The sequence below is a fragment of the Buteo buteo genome, chromosome 1 (assembly GCF_964188355.1).
Source record: "Buteo buteo chromosome 1, bButBut1.hap1.1, whole genome shotgun sequence".
Classification (NCBI taxonomy): domain Eukaryota; kingdom Metazoa; phylum Chordata; class Aves; order Accipitriformes; family Accipitridae; genus Buteo; species Buteo buteo.
In genome coordinates this window covers 23,428,378-23,447,151 of record NC_134171.1, presented here as the reverse complement: position 1 = coordinate 23,447,151, position 18,774 = coordinate 23,428,378, and positions in this window count along the sequence as shown.

Here is an 18,774-nt window from a genome sequence, read left to right as displayed (position 1 = left end):
GATTAGAGCCATCTCTTCTCCAGTTTGAACAATCCCAGCTCCTTCAGCCTCTCCTCACAGGGCAAGTGCTCCAGCTTCTGATCGCACTGCTGACTCTCTGCTGAACTCACTCCAATTAACCAATGCCTTTGGTTAACTGAGGGGCCCCAAATGGGACACTGGACTCTAGACACAGTCTCACAAGTGCTGAGGAGAGGGTTATAATCACTTCCCTTCAACTTCTTGACCATTGTCCTGCTAGTACAACTTAGGAAGCTTTTGGCCTTCTGCGCTGCACAGGCACACTGCTGACTACTGCCCCGCTTGCCGTCTACCAGCACCTCCAGGTCTTTCTCAGCAGAGCTGCTCCCCTGCTAGTTAGGTTCCAGCCTTTCTTACTCCATGGGAGCTCTTTCTTCCCAAGTGCAGGACTTGTCATTTGTCCTTGTCGAAATTTACAAGCAAAGATAACCAAATTTTGTCTTATACTTAGATTATTTATTGCTTTTTCAGTTCACAGCCTTTTGTGGATCCGTTTAAGAGAAACCATTGGGCTAATATGCACAGGATTCAGACAGGAGAACAATGCCAGTATCTCTGAGCTATGACTGCAGCACTATATTTAAGTAATGGAGTCCTGATGAGAGGAAATCCTTATCAGCTTGGTAACGTGGCTTTTCTAAAGCAACTACAGAACAAGACGGACATACTGAAGTCAAGAAAATGATTCCTAGTTAATTATTAAAGAAATGGAAGCAGACAAATGAAATTAATTTTAAATATTTTATGGGGTCAGGCAACATCATGACCTTGTGGTCACATTTTCTATAATTATTTGTTAAAAAAATGGAAATTTCCTATTCAGGTCATAGAGACTGTGATTACTTTTAAAACCATTTTGGTTGAGTAACAGCATTTTTCTTCCTTAAATCAGACTTTCATATTTCCTGTAGTTCATGTTTTGTGGTAAAACTTGCTACTAAATTTGGCTTTAGGCCAGAAAGCACAGCATATTCTGTTCTATAGCAATATCTTCCTATGATGTTCTTGTTTCTCATGAATTACCAGCTCAGATGGCTAACTAGAGTCCTTTATTTCCTCCCTGGTTTTGGGGTATTTTTTTAGTATTACTTTTTTTTTTTTTTTTAAGTTTACATAGTTGCATGCTAAGTTTTTTGATACAGTATTACATTTACTCTTCACTTAATCTCTTGTTGTCAGAGTTGTCCTGCAAATATATGTAATATATAAATATATATATAATACAAAATGTGTATGTATATTTTTATCTCTGTTTATAATTAAATATGTATTTAAGTCAAAAGAAAATGAAACAAAAAATGTAATAAAACCACCTGTAAAACTACATGTGGTATTATCTAAATATTTTATATTTAAAACTTTATGTTTAAAGCTTAATGATTAATCTTAATATCTATGGATACCAGTAATAACATCCCATAGAAGTAGTTTTGGTATTTTTATTGACATGATTGTGTTACAATGGCAGTATCCTCTAAAATAATAACAGAGAGGTCTCTGATTCAGTGAACTCAGTTTTCACAGAAATTTTGTAATACAGTGTCACTATGTCAGTTAACTAATTTTTTTTTTTACCTAAGAAACCGCCTATTAAAAATACCTGTGTCCAAAAGTTTTACTGAAAGCTTTTCATTCCTAGGCCATAGTTAAACTGTATGAAAGAACAATAATCTGAACTTTATAACAGTATATATAAACGGTGACAGAACTGAGCATATTTTTTGTAGGATATCCACATTGTTCTTAACACTTATCTTTGTCATAACTGCTTGTGACAGTACACTCCCCCCAGCAGGAAATGAAAAGTCTCCAGGCAGGGAGAAGAGAAATAAAACTAAACCCTAGAGGCCGCAGGTTGAAAATTGAACAGACCAATCGAGACGTGCCAGGTACACTGAGGTGACCTTTTGGCCAATAGAGATTAAATGACCACAGGTCAGATTTGACAGGGGTATAAACGGGGTCCCGCCGGAGGACATTTTGGGAAAGTCAGTCCTCCTGGGAGCAGTGGGTCTGCAGTCGGGGACTCCGCCTTGGGTTAGGGCACCACCCGAGGTAACTCCTGCAGGTTGAGAGCCCTCATCTTTTAGGTGAGTGATATGTGCATTTTGGAGCCATCATTTTAAATCTTAAGAATTAAGTAAGTCAGCTGTGTAGTATTAATTCCCTTTACATCATTGAGCCTGTGGTTTACAAAATGTTACTGGAGTTCTAACTAACTTTTTACTGAAGAACAAATCTGAGCTTTAACACCTGTTGGATTTGATTGTGCGTGCATCCGTAACACTGCTCTAACTACACGTGAACTGACCACAAAGAAAGTAGTATATATGAGTATAGATACATGTATAACTCACACTCTTTAAACTTAGTGTGTCATCTGTGATGATACACTGCACCTGAATTATGAATGAAGCATTCTCTTGTACTTCCATAATACTATGTTACTATTTATGCTATGCAAGGGGGTTGGTTGGTTGCTCAGCATTAATCTGTTTGAATAGATGGCAATATTTCTTAGTTCATATGAATTTTTTAGGTCTACTTACTGTTTTAAAATTAATTTTACTCATCTTAAATAATGCTGTCAAATATCGCTCTGATTCAAATCCACGGAAGTAAATGGGAAGGTTCCATAGATTTCAAAAGTCTTTGGACCAGATCTCATCTGAAAATCAATCAAAATTTCCAAAAGATAAAGATTTCTAGTGCAATCTGAGGACATCACTGAAACATCCTGAAAACAATCCAAAATTCAATTATTTTCTGGGTTTGATGTTGGCTTTCTATACTTTAGGCAGATAACAGAGGACTAGTACAGATAGCCTGCACTTCTATTTGTGATATTTTTGACAGCTACCATAAGTTATTGAAAATGCTACCTCAAAGAGAGTGTGATGCTGTATGTAGGCTTCCTCATTTACAGGAGATATTTTCAAAATGTTATATGAAATTGGTATTTTACTCTGATATTTAGTGTAGGTGTACTCTTACCTGATGCCGCTCCGGCTTTTCATGTACCCTTTTTGTATATATTAACAGGGATTTTAAGTAATGTAAGCCATAATAAAAAACATGAAAATGCATTCATATATACACATGTACATATAAACATACATTTGTGAACACATACATTCACACATACAAAAAAAAAAAAAGGTTTTTTTTCATTGGAGCAATTTTTTTCCCCTGTACTTGAAATGGAATATGTGGTATCTCTCATTAAATATTACATTTCAAAATAAAAGAAACACAATAGTCTCATTATAACATCAACATTAGTTCTGATAATGGCAAATTAAAAGAAACCTGCATACACATGTAGAACTTGTTTTATAGTTATTTTATATTTTATACCAGTGCTGCTTATTCTCAGTCTTTGATATTCTTTTTTTACTTTTTCCCATAAGTACAGTAAAACATTGGCAGATACACCTTAAGTGAAAGTGAAATAGTTTATATATAAAATAAAATAAAACTAATAATAACATCACATAACATAACATTAACATAAACATAACATAACTTGTCCTGCTTTCAGCTGGGATAGAGTTAATTGTCTTCCTAGTAGCTGGTACAGTGCTATGTTTTTGAGTTAGGTATGAGAAGAATGTTGATAACACTGATGTTTTCAGTTGTTGCTAAGTAGCATTTAGTCTAAAGTCAAGGATTTTTCAGATTCTGATGCCCAGCCAGCAAGAAGGCTGGAGGGGCACAAGAAGTTGGGAGGGGACACAGCCAGGGCAGCTGACCCAAACTGGCCAATGGGGTATTCCATACCATGGGATGTCATGTCTAATATATAAACTGGGGGGAGTGGGGGTGGGGGGATCGCTGCTCGGGAAATAACTGGGCATCAATCGGTGGGTGGTGAGCAATTGCATTGTGCATTATTTGTATATTCCAATCCTTTTATTATTACTGTTGTCAATGTATTAGTGCTACCATCATCATTATTAGTTTCTCCTTTTCTGTTTTATTAAACTGTTCTTATCTTAACCCACAAGTTTTACTTTTTTTTTCCCCAATTCCCTCCCCCATCCCACTGGGTGGGGGGGAACTGAGTGAGCAGCTGTGTGGTGCTTAGTTGCTGGCTGGGCTTAAACCATGACAACAATATAATGTAATTTAAAAATAAATACATTCTCAAGACTTTGCAGGAAGATGTTTTTGCAGATCTGTGCAAGGAAAGGTTTGTTTTAAACTATTGCAGCTCTCCATAAAACAAAGGAATTAAATGTTGATTTCTAGTATCAAGAACAAGACTTTTAAACCAGTGTTCAAGGAGTAAACTGTGGCAAATGAGCAATCACATGCACTGTTTTTACCTGTAATATATAGATTATCACTAACAACTGTCATCATCTCTTCTTGACTATAGATTTTGGTGAAGATCTTCAGATATGGTTTTAGGATCATTAATATTGAATCTGTGCATGAATGGTTCATACACTGATATGATCTTGATCTCAGTCTGTTGTAGTAACACAGCTGCATTTCTATTGTATTACAGCATCTGGAAGTTAAAGAAGTTTTATACTAGCTGAAAGACAACCAAAAATGAAAGGTATCAATAGTAGGAGTACAGCATACTGATAATACCTGATTCAACATGAAACCTTCCTGTTAACACATCACACTCTAATAAACAACTTTGGACTGGCAAGGGTTAGTTGATACCGAATTAGTGCTGTGTGTAACTGTTGCGGTTTAACCCCAGCCAGCAGCTAAGCACCAAGCAGCTGCTCTATCAATCCTCCTCCTCACCTGGACAGGGAGAGAAAATATAAGAAAGGGCTCATGGGTTGAGATAAGGACAGGGAGAGATCACTCAACCAATTACCATCACAGGCAAAACAGTCTTGGAGAAAATTAACTTAATTTATTGCCAGTCAAACCAGAGTAGGGTAATGAGAAATAAAACCAAATCTTAAAATACCTTTCTTCCACCCTCCCTTCTTCCCAGTCACAACTTCAGTCCCAAATTCTCTAACCAGTGGTGCAGGGGGATGGGCAATGGGGGTTGGGGTCAGTTCATCACATGTTGTTTCTGTCGCTCCTTCCTCCTCAGGGGCAGGACTCCTCACTCTCTTCCCCTGCTCTAGCATGGGGTCCTTCCCATGGGAGACATTTCTCCATGAATTGTGTCCATAATTTTTCCTGCTTTTGATAAATCAGTGTAGTATTTTCCTTGTTATCATCTAACTGGGTGTGTATACACACACAGACATATATGTTCGTAAATATGTTACCCATCTAGTGGATGAAAGGAGGGTGGTGGATGCAGTTTTTCTGGATTTTAGTACGGCTTTTGATACTGTGCCTCACAGCATCCTTCTGGACAAGTTGTCCAACTGTGCAATGAGTGTGTTCATGGTGCACTGGGTGAAGAACTGGCTGGAGGGCAGCGCTCAAAGGGTTGCAGTGAATGGGGCTACAGCTGACTGGCAACTGGTCACCAGCAGTGTTCCTCAGCATTCAATTCTAGGGCCAGTTTTGTTCAAAATATTTATCAACAAGCTGGATGCAAGAGTTGAATGCACCATTAGCAAGTTTGCTGATGATACCAAACTGGGAGGTGCTGTTGACTCTCTTGAGGGACAAAAGGCCTTGCAGAGGGATCTAGATAGACTGGAGCACTGGGCAATCATCAATGGCATAAAATTTAACAAGAACAAATGCCATATTCTGCACTTGGGACAGAATAATGCCAAGCAAAAGTATAAATTGGGAGAGGAGTGGCTGGAGAGCAGCCCTGCAGAAAGAGATCTGGGGGTGCTGGTTGCCAGCAGGCTCAATATGGGTCAGCAGTGTGCCCTGGCAGCCAAGAGGGCAAACCGCATCCTGGAGAGCATCAAACACAGCATGACCAGTCAGTCAAAAGAGGTGATTATGCCTCTGTATTCAGCGTTGCTGTGGCCTCACCTTGAAAACTGTGTGCAGCTCTGTGCCCCATAGTTTAAGAAGGATGTTGTGGTGGGTTGACCCTGGCTAGATGCCAAGTGCCCACAAAAGCCACTCTGTCACTCCCCTCCTCAGCTGGACAGGGGAGACAAAATAAAATGAAAGGCTTGTGGGTCAAGATAAGGACAGGGAGAGACCATCCAGCAGTTACTACCATAGGCAAAACAGACTTGATGTGGGGAAAATCAATTTAATTTATTACCAATCAAATCAGACTGGGTAATGAGAAATAAAACCAAATCTTAAAATACCTTCTTTCCACCCCTCCCTTCTTTCAAAGCTTAACGTTACTCCCAAATTCTCTAGTTCCTCCCCCCACAGCAGCACAGGGGGATGGGGAATGGGGGTTGGGGTCAGTTCATCACACGTTTCTGTCGCTCCTTCCTCTTCAGGAGCAGGACTCCTTACTCTCTTCCCCTGCTCCACTGTGGGGTGCCTCCCACGGGAGACAGTTCTCCATGAACTTCTCCAATGTAAGTCCTTCCCACAGGTTGCAGTTCTTCATGAATTGCTCTAGTGTGGGTCCCTTCCACAGGCTGCAGTCCTTCAGGCACAGACTGCAAAAGCGTGGGTCCCCCACGGGGTCACAAGTCCTGCTAGAAAACTTGCTCCAGCATGGGCTCCTCTCTCTCCACGGGTTCACATATCCTGCCAGTAGCCTGCTCCAGCACAGACTTCCCACAGGGCCACAGCCTCCTTTGGGCATCCATGTGCTTCAGTATGGAGTCCTCCCCGGGCTGCAGGTGGATATCTGCTCCAGTCTGGACCTCCATGAGCTGCAGGGTGACAGCCTGCCTCACCATGGTCTTCATCATGGGCTGCAGGGGAATCTGGAGCACCTCCTCCCCCTCCTTCTTCACTGACCTTGCTGTCCGCAGGATTGTTTCTCTTACATGTCCTCACTCTCTCTGGCTGCAGTTTCTGTGCAACTTTTTTCCCCTTCTTAAATATGTTATGCCAGAGGCACTACCACCATCGCTGATGGGCTCGGCCTTGGCCAGTGGTGTGTCCATCTTGCAGCTGGCTGGCATTGGCTCTGTTGGACATAGGGGAAGCTTCTAGCAGCTTCTCTCAGAAGCCACCCCTGTAGCCTCCCCGCTACCAAAACCTTGCCACAGAAACCCAATACAGTAACCTAGCACTGGTAAACCAGTATCAGATTTTCACTGTTGTCAAGCCACAGACTAGTGAATAACATCTAACAGTTGTTTTTTTTTTAACAAGAAAACAAATCTGATATTCTGTTTCACATTCAACCTCTGCATAAGCCCTTTTCCATCTGCTACAGAATGTCTTCTGTATATGCAAAATCAACATAGATAATGAAATAAAATTTTTAGTCATTGCCACTTAACACATTATTTCAACCATACACTTCGCCGTAACTGTATTTCAACAGTATACTTCACATATTTCAACTTACACTTCAAGTAACCTTTCCAAAGCTTCTAAATTGTTTGGCATTTTAAATATCACAAATCTGTACTTCCTAATACTTTCACCACGATGAGGAATTTAATGAATTGTGTGCAATATTTGTTCTCTTTAATTATGTGTAGGAAACTTTCATTGTAATATTGACAATGGGTAATTGTTGCTGACTTATGTTTTAAACTGGACTATTTATTCAGTATATGTTTTCAAAATTCAGTGGATTACTCATGCCTATTTGTCTAGACAAGAGGATATGTATTTTTTAAAATTGATATCTGTGATAAAAATCTCTACTTGTGGATATCATTTCCTTACTTTGACACATCTCTGTCTGATTTCTGTAGGTACTGTATTCACCAGCTACAAAGGATGGGAAAGATGTCAACACAGAAAATTTGTAAATCAAGGCAACAAGCTTCTTTTTATAGGTTTGTGATAAACTCAATTTGACTACAGAGAAATTGATCTTATTGAAATAAATGAGAGTTTTTCTTTTGATTCTAATGAGGATAAAAGGATACATCCAGAAATAGGGGACTTTATTTATTTTGTTTTCTGAGTTGCTCTCCTTGCCTTATGTTATTGACTCCTGTTTTCATATAAATAACTTGCCACGAGAAAAGTGAAAGGAACAATAAAACACCTCTCCTCTTCCTAGTCTCAACTCTCCTTGTTTTCACCACACATTATAATCAGTCCCACCTTGGTGAGGTGAGGTGATGGACGGTGCAGGAAGTTGAGGTCACAGGATAGAGGTTTCCTTCTGTTACTCCTCTCTTCTTGTTTTCCTCTGCTGCTCCTTACTTCTTACTGCTCCTCTGCTCCAATGCGGGTGACCCATGGGCTGCAGTCCGTCAGAAGCCCTGCTGTGGTGTGAGTTGCCCATGGGCTGCAAGTCCCTCAGAGACGTCCCTGCTCCAGCATGCAGGGATGGCACAAGGTGGCTTATGGCTTCCTCGCATACAGAACACCCTGCAGCCCTTGCTACTGAAACCCTGCCTTTTATGTCTAATACAACAGTGCAGGCCATTTTCAAGTGCTTCATAACTTGGTGCAACCTAATCACATCATTCTTTTGGAGGAAAAGAAAAGGAAACCACAAGCTGGGTCTTTATTGTATTCCAGAACACTGATGCTTTGAAAATATAATTAACCAAACTTCTCAAGCAAAACCTATTTGTTGGGTTAAGTTGAAATCTGTTTACATCATCTGTTTTTCTACATAAAATATTGTAGATAGTTTCTTAACATATATTTTTCCTTCACAGTATAGGCTACTGAAATCCTAGGAAAATAGTTTTGTATCTATTACCCTCAAAGAACTGGAAAAAAAAATGCATAGAATGTTTCTATGTGTAAACACACACCTGTTCTCACAATTGTCTGTTCAATATAAGAGAAGAAAAAATGATTTCTATATTCTTTGGGGTATGTAAATACTTTCAAGACAAACATGCAGAAGCAGGCATGTTTTTTACTTGAGGCTGCAGGACTGTTAAAACCACACAAAGAATGTGGTTAGACTAATTGAGACCTCTGACAGGCATGCAGCAGTGGATTAAAATCGAACGGCTGAAACTGTTGCTGCCCTTAGCACTCCTCCATGCCCTCCTGACCACTGTTGCCTCCCTGGAGGCAAGGATGTCTGATTTGCTTGTGAATAAGTAGAACCACCACAGCCTTCATCTTCTATCTTACATTAAACTGACTCCAGTTTTGTTTAACTTCTGTATGACAGACTGGAAACTGGGATAATCCTGGAGCTGATTTGTGAGTGAATCGGAGGTACCTACCTTGGGGGCAACTATGTTTGTCAGTGGGATGGGAAAGTTGAGTGGGGGTGGTAAAAGCTGCAACAGATTGATTTATATTTGGTACTTCATATCTTTTAAGAGCCCTGAGAGGAGGAATATCTTCTCTGATGACTTACTTCCATCCATCTTTCCTCTGTGTTCTTCATTTCTCTATTTACCACACAGTTATGGCTCATATTCTACCTGGAGTAGATCTTTATGATTGGAACATTTTTTGGTTTGTGAGGTATTTAACACTTTCTGGTTGCTCAAAACAGAAAATAATTTTAGTGTAATGTAATTAGAAATTAATAATATATCTGTGGTGGCAGACCTGATTCTAATTCATGATGTTAACAATGAAAAATTCTCAAGAGAAGATTGAAATATAGTTCAGTAGATTGTTCTGAAAAAACGGGAGATTTATGTAGAGAGAAAAGTTAAGAAATACACATATTAATTTCATATCATGGCTAGTGCAAGTTATGACACCAGCCCCCCTCAAATGCACTTTGTACTTACATGAACATTATGCAAGTTTAGCAGTTCACCATACACAGGACACTGAGCTTAGTTTCCTGGGCTGCATACAGTATTAATAGCATTTCAAACATAGAGCTTATCTTTATAAAAACATGAACAGACAGAATAGAATCTCCCTGATTCTCAAAAGAAAGTACAGACCGTGTTTCTAAAATTCTGTGTAATTCCTACTCAGAGCAATTCCTGAACAGTAAGGGTGATTTAATTATCGAAATAGTAATTAGGAAATTAAATGGAGTTGAAAGCTTACATTCCTTTGGGGCCTGGGACTTGACAAATATGGAAAAAAATCAAAGGCTTCTCTCCCTGATCATATCTTAAGGGTTATGCAGTAATGTAAAACTTCAGAAGAAAGGTGCTTTTTTTCCCTCAAGATAGTAAAGGGTGCATATTTTACTTCTGCTGGGATGAAAAAAAAAACATATATGTTCCATATAGATGTAGGTAAGCTTGAAGACTGAAGGTAGTAAAAGGGACTTCAACTTTTTCAACTTCACCATTTGTGTTCTTCACACAACTTCACAATACCTTTAATTCCAGCTCCATTAAAACTTATCCTGTGTACTGTATGTAGATTCTTCTAAACTCGAATGATGTTTATTTGCACAACACGAAGTAAGGAAGAATCATGTTTAGGAAGAACCATAAATAGTTAGGACAAAAGACTAGGCAGCCAGAGATTCACAATAAATGTATCTATGACAGTGTTCTGAAGATAACGACACACAGAAAAACCTTTTATTTGTATGGAAAGCATGGCCTGCAATATATGGAAACAGAAATGTGATTTTGAAATTTCAACAGCCCACAAATAATTTAAGTAAGGAAGGCTATTATTTGTAGCATATATAGAATACTTCAGCAACTATTAACAAAGATTATTAAACTACTAATTAAATAGTGGTTATTCAACAAGTAGTAATTTAAACATAACTGTAATTTTATAAAACAAATATATATTATTAATTTAAAACTTTTCTCATAGGTTTGCTACTGCAGTTTTATAATTAAATGTAATATTTGAATGTGTGTTGCAACACAACTGAACCATTAAAGAAAAGTATCTATGTTCTGTGTGATGCCTCTTGAGAAAGGTCTTATATTTTCGTTGCCAAAATTCTGCGTGCTGAGACAATGGTAATCACAGTATGTAACCTAAACCTAATGCATCCTAATTAATGAAAGAGAAAAGAGCCTCTTGGTGCAATCCCTCTACCAATGACTGTTCAAAGGTCTCAGTCATCTTCAGGACAAGACAGTGTTCTTGAATGCTGAGTGGGATTCACTGAAGCCAAAACCAGGAAGTGTTAAGTGTTTTGCACTGTGCATTTGGGAGTCTTCACTGGGATTCTGATGGCTGATTTTGGATGGAGAAACATAAACATTTGGGATTCATCATTCTTAATGGCTGGAGGATGAAGAAGCAGTAGCTGAAATGACAGCAGCTTTTTGGCATTGTAGCCTAGTGACAAAACGCACACCCAAGCATGGGAGAGGAGAGTTTAATTTCCTCTTCACTTCCATATCTCTTGTATCCCAAGCAGACAAATTATAGATTATGCTAAACTGCAATAGGCCCATTTTTTAATCTTACTGTAGAAGCTATGTTTGGCAGTGCAGAACACAACCATATCAAACAGACCCTGTACTGGGTGCACACGGCAAAGTTGTGGTAGTGGGACAGGGGGGATGTGCTTACAGATGTCTCTGTAAGAAAAGCTCAGGAGCTGCACTGTGCTGGTTCCAGTCTGTTCCAGCCAGCTTTGCTGGACACCCCCACAGGATGCAGCTGACCCTGTCAGTGAAGCTGCTGGTGTTTCTGGGAAAACATGTTAATGAAAAAGCAAAGTTCCACATAGACAGAGAGCAGTGATGAAAAAAAGTGTGAGAAACAATCCTGCAGACACCAATATCAGAGAATAAGGAAAAGGAGGAGGTGCTTCAGGTGCTGGAGCAGAGAGTCCCCTGCAACCTGTGGAGAGAAGTATGCTGGAACAGACATCCACACTGCAGACCATGGAGGACCCCACACCAGAGGAGGTGGATATTTCCTGAAGGGAAGGCCATGTAGCATCCATACTGGAGCAGGGCAAAAGTGTGAGGAGGAAGGAATAGCAGAGAGGAACTGTTATGGACTGACCATGAACCCTTCATCTCCCTTCCCCCCTGTGTCGCTCAGTTTGGGGTAGAGGCACTGGGAATGAAAGAGTGATGTTAATTGGTAAATGATCTCCTTGTCTTCATCTCAGGCTACAAGGGTTTTTTTATTTTATTTTCTTCTCTCCCCACCTCCCCCTACAAAAGCAGCTGGGTGGGCAGCTGGCAGTAATATTTTTGTTTTATAGAAGAAAACGAGTGGAAGACAGGGAGAAATTAAGGAGATTTGCAATACATAGCTGAAACTGTGTTGGACAGACTACTGGGATTAGGGAAGGGAGAGTTTAAGGGACTTCTTTTTTCCAAAGAAGAATTCTTCTAAAAAGCTCTTCTAGCTTCATCTTAACACCACCTCTACTAGATGTCATGATGCTCTATGTTTCTTCCTGAAACTGACAGATAGAGAACTTAATTTCTTTAGACTTCCTGAAAGACTCTGAGAGGTTTTAATTCCAATGGAATTAAAGTTTTGTTCCAAGGGAATTCCCAGAAAGAGCTGAAAACAATGATGTCAAGATATCTGATCCTTTTCTTTGGTATTGCAGAGTTTCACAAAGAAAACACACCATAAGACTTCTATAGAAAAGAGTCTTTCCAGTGAGGTTGTCGTTTTGTTTTGTTTTGTTTTGTTTTGTTTTTTCTTTCCTTTTTTCCCCTTTCTCCTAAAATATAGCTCCATCCATATGGGATAAGACCTATTTTAAGAAGTGAGAACCTATTGATGATGAAAGAGAGTTGCAAAATGTGGAAGTATAACTTTCACTCTCTGGATTTATAAATAAACACCTTGTTTGCAAGCTAGAAAACATCCCTCCTCTTTTGCTATTTATGATAACCATCAATAATTAAAATCCACACAATCATATTGGATCTTTTCTTTTCTGTATGTGAGCACCTCATAACATTTATCCAGTTCTAAAATTTCTGAGATATTCTTGTTGAAATTTCCTTATTCGTGAATAAGGAAATGTTTGCTTAGGCTTCTGTTGGAAACCTGACTTGCCCGTGTGCCTCATTAGGAGTTCCTTCTTAGAGGGGGCAGAGGACATAAAAGCCTGGGGAGTTTTGTTGACCCAGCTTATAGCATCTCAGCAAAGGACTACCAGGGGTGAAGCTTGGTGAGGCAGGGTATGATTTGTGTACATGAAAATGTAAGGGGGAGAGTTTCAAGAGCGAGGAAGACTAGGGAAGGCTGAGGGACAAAAAGACATACTCCATATGAGTAGTTCACCTATTGTTTCAGCCAGGATACAAGTGTGCTCAAAGTATTTTAGTGGAATCTGATAATAGTGCTAAAAAAATACTCTCAGTTGCAAGTCTTTCTTCCTTCCCTGTCACTGCCCATTCTACAGATGTCGATCCTAACCTATGATGTTTCTATGTGCACCACACAATCTTTAGTAAATTTACACAGCTTTCTGTATTTTCCAGTTGTGTTCTTTTTCAAACAGGAGTGATTCTATACAGTCCTGTGAAGGTCTTTGGTATAAAATGGTACAAGAAGGAAGAAGATGATACCATTTCCCAAGTATTTTTTAAAGGAGTCCTGAGTGTCATTCATGTTTGACTAGTAATTTCACAATCTTTTTCATTTTCAAATGTGACTTAAACCTTCAAAGCACGGTGAAGTTCTGGGGAGTCTATTGAGCTATTCCAATGAGATACATTTCAAATTGCATTTTCTCATACTTTTCCTACAAAAATTTATTTTAACTATTGTTTCTGCACTCTCTATAGTCAAACTAACCAGAGAGTTAATTGTTTAGGATAGTCTTTTAAGGCCATGTAGTTTTCTTTCAGTGTTCAAAAATAACATTTATTGTCTGATGAGATCACATCCAGAAACCTTTGTCCAGGTCTGGGCTCCCCAGTAAAAAGAGACATGGACAGACTGGAGGAAGTACAGTGAAGGGCCACTAAAATTACGCATTGGAGCATCTGGCATACAGGGAAAGGCTGAGAGAACTAAGACTGTTTAGCCTGGAGAAGACAAAGCTAAGGGTGATCTCATCAATGTATATAAATGCCTGATGGGAGGAAGTAAATAAGATGAAGCCAGAATTTTCGTAGTGAAACCCAGTGAAAGGACAAGAGGAAATGGACACAAACTGGAAGCACAGGAAATTACCTTTAAACATAAGAAAAAAACTTTTATTTGATTTATGCACTGGCACAGGTTGCCTGGAGAGGTTGTGGAGTTGCCATCCTTGAAGATACTCAAAACCTGACTGGACAGAGATCTGAATAACATCCTTTAGGTGATTCTGCTTTGAGCGGGGTGGGGTGGACCATATGACCTCCAGAGGTCCCTTCTAACTTCAGAAACTCTGTGATTCTGTCTTGTGTAAAGTTTTGAATTTTTATCTAAGGAACACAAATAACAGAGAATTTGCCTGGCTTCCCTACGCTTCATAAAACACAGAAAATTTTCTTGGTTTCTCATGGAAATAAGACTTCTACATCATGTCATTCTTCTCTTCATCTCCTTGCTAATAGCTTGTGAACTCATTGGCCCATTTCTCCTAAATTTGTTAGAAGAATGGAGATCTCTATTTAAGTTCTGACAATCTTCACAAGAACAAATCCTCACAGACTGTCTTTAGCAACAACCAATTAAAAAATATATAATATATATACATATTATATATAATAACTCCACTACATTTGAGCTATTTGAATTGTCACTGAGCTAAATAGAAAGGCCTTGATTAATTCTGTGAGACCAATTCTGTAATTAATTCATCTGTTGTCTTCTGAAAGGAGATCAGCTTTGATTGAAACCTAAGATTTTCCTACTCTTACTCTGGAAAAAAACCCCAGACCTGAGTTTAAGGTCCATGTTCTAAAAATGAAATTCCACTAAAAGTGATGGAATTCAGAAGATCATCAGAAATCCTACTGTGAAAACAAGACTAATAATGCACCTTGCCTTAGAATAGCCAACAGTTTTGTACATAGAAATGGAATATTTAACTTTTTTTTTTTAATAACTGTCTACACAAAAAAGATTTACAGTTAAAGTTTCTACAGCCTCCTCATGTCCCAGTTCTACAAATCTACCCTTCTATTTATTAATTCCAACAGAGGAATTAGGTGTGTACAGAGTAGGTGCTACTATTGAGAGCCCTTACATAATTCATGGAAAGGCTCAAGCAGCCTAATGTCTTGAATTGGAAATATTGATTAAACAATGCATTGAACTTTGGTCTGGTATAGTTTTGAAAGCTTAAACCTTCAGATCAGAAGCTCCAACAAAGAAATTCTACATAATCTACAATAAAATATCATAAAATATGTACAAAACTATGTGAAAATCCATATTTGGAGAGTGCTTTTAAATAGTTCTTCATCAAAGAACCAATTAGCTGGGGTTATGCAAGGGGCAGTGCTGGGAGAACAAGTGTACAATAGAGACATGGTTTCATTCAGCACCTAAATGATGAAATAGAGAATAAGATTATTAATTTTGCAGACGATAAGAGTCTGGGAGGAAAAACAAACACATTAGAGGAAAGGAATAGAATTTACAATTATCTTCATAAATGGAAGATATATTCTTACAACTCTTATATTATACTAATCAAAATGAATGAGTTGAAGATAACACACTGTGGTGGGTTGACCCTGGCTGGATGCCAGGTGCCCACCAAAGCCGTTCTATCACTCCCCCTCCTCAGCTGGACAGGGGAGAGAAAAAATATAACAAAGGGCTTGTGGGTCGAGATAAGGACAGGAGAGATCACTCACCAATTACTGTCACTGGCAAAACAGATTCAACTTGGGGAAAATTAACTCAATTTATTACAAATCAACCAGAGTAGGGTAATGAGAAATAAAACCAAATCTCAAACCACCCTCCCTGCATCCCTCCCTTCTTCCTGGGTACAACTTCACTCCCAAATTCTCTACCTATCCGCTGCAGTGGTGCAGGAGGATGGGGAATGGGGTTTACGGTCAGTTCATCACACGTTAATTCTGCTGCTTCATCCTCCTCAGGAGCAGGACTCATCACGCTCTTCCCCTGCTCCAGCGTGGGTTTCCTCCCACGGGAGACAGTACTTCACAAACTCTTCCAACGTGGGTCCTTCCCATGGGCTGCAGTTCTTCACAAACTGCTCCAGCGTGGGTCCCTTTCATGGGGTGCAGTCCTTCAGGTACAGACTGTTCCAACGTGGGTCCCCCACAGGGTCACAAGTCCTGCCAGAAAACCTGCTTCAGTGTGGGCTCCTCTCTGCACAGATCCGCAGGGCCTGGCAGCAACCTGCTCCAGCACGGGCTTCCATGGGGTCACAGCCTCCTTTGGTCACCCGCTGGCTCCGGCATGGGGTCCTCCCTGGGCTGTAGCTGGATATCTGCTCTACCGTGGACCTCCATGAGCTGCAGGGGGACAGCCTGCCTCACCATGGTCTTCACCATGGGCTGCAGGGGAATCTCTGCTCTGGCGCCTGGAGCATCTCCTCCCCCTCCTGCTTCACTGACCCTGGCGTCTGCAGGGTTGTTTCTCTTACATGTTCTCACTCCTCTCTCCAGCTGCTGTTTCTGTCTGTCCCAGGAACTTTTTCCCTTCCTAAAAATCCCAGAGGCGTTACCACTATCGCTGATTGGCTCAGCCTTGGCCGGCGGCAGGTCTGTCTTAGAGCTGGCTGGTGTTGGCCCTGTCAGACACAGGGGAAGCTTCCAGCAGCTTCTCACAGAAGCCACCCCTGTAACCCACCCCCCCCCCAAAAAAAAACCCTTGCCACACAAACCCAATACATATACTTACGTTTCCAGGTTCGATGGGGCTTTGATCAACCTGATTCAGTGGAAGTTATTTCTGCCCATGGTAGGGGGCTTGGAACTAGATGATCTTGACAGTCCCTTTCAGCCCAAACCATTGTATGCTTCTATGATTCTAAGTCAGAATAACAAACAGTTTTTATACAGATTAAATAATTATCTAGGTAGGTGCTCTGTAGAAAAGGAACCTAAATATTGAATAATCTATTTTAGAATAGACTATTTCAGTTGAAAGGGACCTGCAGTGGTCATCTAGTCCAACTGCCTGACCAATTCAGGACTGACCAAGTTCGAGAACGTTGTTAAGGGCATTGTCAAAATGCTTCTTAAACACTGACAGGCTTGGGCATCAACCACCATTCTAGGAAGCATTTCCACTGTTTGACTACCCTCTTGGTAAGCTAATGCCTTCTAATGTCCAGTCTGAACCTCCCCTGGTGCAGCTTTGAACAATTCCCGCATGTCCTGTCCCTGGATCCCAGGGAGAAGAACTCAGCACCTCCCTCTCCACTTCCACTCCTCAGGAAGCTGTAGAGAGTAATGACGTTGCCCCTTGGCCTCCTTTTCTCTAAACCAGACAAACCCTGAGTCCTTAGCTGCTCCTCATAAGACATGCCTTCCAGCCCTTTCACCAACTTTGTTGCCCTCCTCTGGATGCATTCAAGGATTTTATCATCCTTCTTAAACTGTGGGGCACAGAGCTGCACACAGTTTTCAAGGTGAGGCCACAGCAACGCTGAATACAGAGGCATAATCACCTCTTTTGACTGACTGGTCATGCTGTGTTTGATGCTCTCCAGGATGCGGTTTGCCCTCTTGGCTGCCAGGGCACACTGCTGACCCATATTGAGCCTGCTGGCAACCAGCACCCCCAGATCTCTTTCTGCAGGGCTGCTCTCCAGCCACTCCTCTCCCAATTTATACTTTTGCTTGGCATTATTCTGTCCCAAGTGCAGAATATGGCATTTGTTCTTGTTAAATTTTATGCCATTGATGATTGCCCAGTGCTCCAGTCTATCTAGATCCCTCTGCAAGGCCTTTTGTCCCTCAAGAGAGTCAACAGCACCTCCCAGTTTGGTATCATCAGCAAACTTGCTAATGGTGCATTCAACTCTTGCATCCAGCTTGTTGATAAATATTTTGAACAAAACTGGCCCTAGAATTGAATGCTGAGGAACACTGCTGGTGACCAGTTGCCAGTCAGCTGTAGCCCCATTCACTGCAACCCTTTGAGCGCTGCCCTCCAGCCAGTTCTTCACCCAGTGCACCATGAACACACTCATTGCACAGTTGGACAACTTGTCCAGAAGGATGCTGTGAGGCACAGTATCAAAAGCCGTACTAAAATCCAGAAAAACTGCATCCACCACCCTCCTTTCATCCACTAGGTGGGTGACCTTATCATAGAAGGATATCAAATTAGTTAAACAGGACTTTCCCTTTGTCAACCCATTTTGACTGTGCCTAATGACTGCATTATTCTTTATATGCCTTTCAATAGTATTCAGTATAGTCTTCTCCATATTTTTTCAGGAAACTGAGGTTAGACTGTCAGGTCTGTAGTTCCCTGGGTCTTCTATCACACCCTTTTTGTAGATTGGAATAACATTGGCTAGCTTCCAGTCAGAATGGACCTCCCCAGACTCCTAAGACCTTTGGTAGATGATCGAGAGGGGTCCTACCATAACATCCTCTAGCTCATTCAGTACTCTGGGATGAATCCCACCAGAGCCTGTGGACTTGCAAACATTCAGCTGGTACAGCTGGTCTCTTACAATTACAATGTCCACAAATGGAAAGTCACTGTTCCCACACTTGTGGTCCTCTGACTCAGGGGACTGGGCAGCCCACAGACTATCTGTGTTATTAAAGATGGGAAAAAAATGCTTTGAATGCCTCTGGTTTTTCTTCATCCATATTAGTCAGATGACCATCTTCAACAAGTATTGGTCCAGTGTTTTCTTCAGATCTTCTCTTGCTATTAAGGGTTACTTAAAAAAGCCCTTCTTGCTATCTGAAACAACACTGGCCAGTTTTAATTCTAATTGAGCTTTGGCCTTTGTGTCTTCCCCCTGCATATATG